This window comes from Etheostoma spectabile, chromosome 16, assembly GCF_008692095.1.
Source record: "Etheostoma spectabile isolate EspeVRDwgs_2016 chromosome 16, UIUC_Espe_1.0, whole genome shotgun sequence".
Taxonomy (NCBI): domain Eukaryota; kingdom Metazoa; phylum Chordata; class Actinopteri; order Perciformes; family Percidae; genus Etheostoma; species Etheostoma spectabile.
The window spans coordinates 23,562,878-23,566,495 of record NC_045748.1 but is presented as its reverse complement, the minus strand read 5'-3'; the positions used below and the strand labels follow the sequence as shown (position 1 = coordinate 23,566,495).

The window sequence follows — 3,618 nt, the reverse complement described above, 5'->3', positions numbered from 1 at the left end:
GAATTAAAAGAATAGAAAACAGTGCATGACCAAGGTGCTTGTGCGTTTTGTGCAAGTAATTCTAATTCTACAGTTTGTATTCAAAGGGTGTAGGCTATCTCTATCCACTGTAGTTGTTTAGCATACAGGGATGGGGGGTGCAGCTGGGACTCCCCAGTCAGCTTACTTAACCATTTTACAGATTGATTTAGGCCATTCTTGTGCTTAACTGTAACACACCTAAACTATGATGCTAAGGAGAATGATATGATGGATTCAATAAACGCATGATACAATAATGCCATTATGGTCTTGTCTATATGAAAATGATATGCACAGTTTTGTCAAGCAGTATAGACGCTGTTTATTGCTTCACAATTCACCTGGAAATTTAATTGAGAGTCAATAATTGTCCCTAGATATCTATAGGATTCTACAAGATCCACTAGTTGACCATTTATAATTGTGGCCTCATATTCTGGAGTTTTACCTATATCAATGAGCATATCCTTTGTTTTGGATATTGGGGTGGCAGTAGCTCAGTCCATAGGGAGTTGGGTTGGGAACCGGAGGGTCTCTGGTCAAATCCCGTATGGACCCCAAAAGTTGGGAGCGTGGATTGGTGGTGGAGAGATGCCAGTTCACTCTGGGCACTGTCAGGTGCCCTTGAGCAAGGCACCGTACCCCCCCGACCGCTCAGGGCGCTGGTTCAGCTGGCAGCCCACTCACTCTGACATTCTCATATGTGGCATGTATAGGTCCTGAGCATGTGTGTGATTTCAGGCCTGTGTGTGAGTACTAACAAAAGTGTGTCACAGGTGGCAGTGCAGTAATTTCCCCATTGGGGACTAATAAACAAATTATATTTTATATATATATTTTTATATATATGTTCAATTGAAGGTGTGACTCCTCACAACCCTTGGACAAAGTTTTCATTTATTGGTTCATTGCCTCTGTCATTTTTATGGAGCAGACTCACTACAACGGAGTCATCCGCATATTTAATGGTGGTCCTATTTACATTATTTAATCTGACACATGGTGAAGAGTAAAGCTGAACAGACAGACCTCCGTTCACCTTTACTCTCTGTGTCCTGTTTTAAAAAAATCCCAAACCCAACCACTAAGATTGGGACAAAAATCAAATTGCTCAGTAAGGCAGTTGGCTAAAATACAAGGTTGAATTGTGTTAAAGGCAGATGAAAAATCAATAAAAAGAATTTGTGCATGGGAACCCATTTCCCTCAAGGTGTTTGGAGAGCAAATGAAGCAGAGTGAAAGTGGCATCTTCTACTCCCCAGTGTGGCCTGTAGGCAAATTGGGATCCAACGCATGTTCAGTGATCCTTAAAATCTGTGACCGTATCAACTTCTCAAAATGTTTTGAGTGGAACCAACAGTGAAGCCAACTGGCTTAGCAAAGAACAGGTAGACAAAACACCAGGGGCCACAAGATAAGAAAAGAGTCTTTATTGTCATTGCACATCAAGTATGCAATGAAATTGCAAGGCTTCCTCGGCCAGTGCATAATAAATAAAAACGATAAACATAAAACAATGAAAACAATAAAAAGAAGCAATATATACAACATTCACAATGTGTAGCACACACTTATTATAAGTTCAGGCACCTGATGGTCCACGGAAAAACTGTTTTTAAGTCTATTTGTCCTGCTCTTGAGGCTCCTGTACCTCGGTTGACCAGGAGCTGTCCTGGGTGTGAGTGGTCGGCAGTGTAGCTCTTCTCCGCTTGCTGGCAAGTAGCGCAGTTGGGGGGGGTATGGTGCCTTGCTCAAGAGCACCTGGCAGTTATGACCCTCTGCAGGTTCCTACTGTCTGCCATATTACAGTTGGCGTACCAAGCCGTAATACAGTGCACTAGGACGCTCTCGATGGTGCTTTGGTAAAAGGCCACTAACAGTTTCTCCTCCTGATGGTTCCGTCTAAGTATCCTCAGGAAGTGGAGTCGCTGTTTGGCCTTTTTTACCACCGCGTTTGTGTTGGCAGTCCAGGAGAGGTCCTCGGCTATATACAGGATGTCCCCAGGAATTTGTAGGAAGACACCCGTTGATGCTCAGTGGGGCTGCGTTTCCTGAAGTCTATAACCATCTCCTTAGTTTTGGTGGTGTTGAGCAGCAGGTTGTCTTCAGAGCACCAACCTGTCAGCTGGTTGACCTCCTCCCCTGTACACAGTCTCATCCCCTCCACTGATGAGGCCGATGGCCGTAGTGTCATCTGCAAATCTGATGATGGTATTGGAGGGGTGGATGAATGTGCAGTCACGCGTGTACAAGGAATATAGAAGAGGGCTCAGCACACAGCCCTGGGGGGAGCCTGTGCTGAGGGTCAGGGTGGAGGAGCAGGTGGTTTGTTTTAATTTTAAGAAACAGAAACATTTTACATATCTTATTTAGTTATAATGTTAAATAACAAAACAAAAAAAATACTATCCAATAGTTAAAAATCATTTACAGGACAGATACCAGCTCTTTCCCATCTCTGCTTTTAGGAGATGAATCTCCATTTCTGCACTGTTTTCTTCTGCAGTTGGGTAAGCAAGATTTGTTCTTTTTGACATCAAATAGATCCCAAACCGAGTTCTAAATTTAAAAAAACCCAAAGGGCAGGTTTTAGGTAGATTATATGTAAAATTGGATTACATGGTCTGATCTTCAGACCATGTAATCTAGTTCAGAATCCCTCTTTTGCTATTGAAAAACACATTTCCAAGATTCGATCCATTCCGGGATCTGAAATCCCACTGGGTTACTTTTGAGAAACTAGGCCCTGGGGACCATGAATATTGATATTAAATCCCAAGGGAATCTGGACAGTAGCTGTTGAGATAGTTTGGACCAAGTGTTAGACACTCACTTTCCCCCCTCGACAGCTGCAGTGCAACTGCATGCCATGCCGCCTGAAACCACATAGTGATAATTACACATACCAGAGGTGTGATGTGACTGTCTGATGTTTCTCTTATTGCACTGAATGAGTGAGTGAGAAGTTGACTGTAGCATGTTTGCCTGCACAGTTTATGTCTATGTCTCTCTAAGACAGCAAGTCTTTGTTTTAAAGGTTAGACCCAGTAGTGTGGTGAAGGGTAGGGTATACCTACCTCTTTTTCTGACCGTTTACAGTATATCTACCAATCAGCCAAAAAGCATTGAAGTAGAGGAGATGTTTTTGTTGAAATTTGTTCGTAACAATAATAAAAACCCCAAAATATATCTCAATATATGGCTGGACAATATGGAGAAAATCAATATCACTATATTTTTGACCAAATACTATACTATATTGATGCTGAAACGGTATTGTAATGTTAACTATTGGTGCTTTCACAATGACAATTTAGATAAATAATCATCAGTAATGTGGATATAATGACTAAGTGGGTAAAGGTAAAGAATAGAACAGGTACAACAGTCTGGTATGTTCAGAAAATGACATCACTTTACCGTAATGCAGCCTTTAAAACCAGGGAAACACTTATGCCATATTACGATATTACTATATCTAAAATCAATCTCATATCACGATAGCAATATTATATTGTATTTACGCATGATGCAAAAGCGCTTTGGGGTTGTATTGCAGCCAGTGGCACAGGGAACATTTCACGATTAGAAGGAAAA

At 41.6% G+C, this 3,618-nt stretch overlaps 1 long non-coding RNA gene across 1 annotated transcript in view; it reads left to right on the top strand.

The window, feature by feature from the left end:
* The window catches only part of LOC116704070 (uncharacterized), a 5,982-nt gene that overhangs the window by 137 nt on the left and 2,227 nt on the right, over positions 1 to 3,618 (top strand). The window contains exon 2 of the long non-coding RNA XR_004335576.1: positions 3,410 to 3,417. This is a non-coding gene — a long non-coding RNA (uncharacterized LOC116704070). The remainder of the gene's footprint in view (positions 1 to 3,409; positions 3,418 to 3,618) is intronic.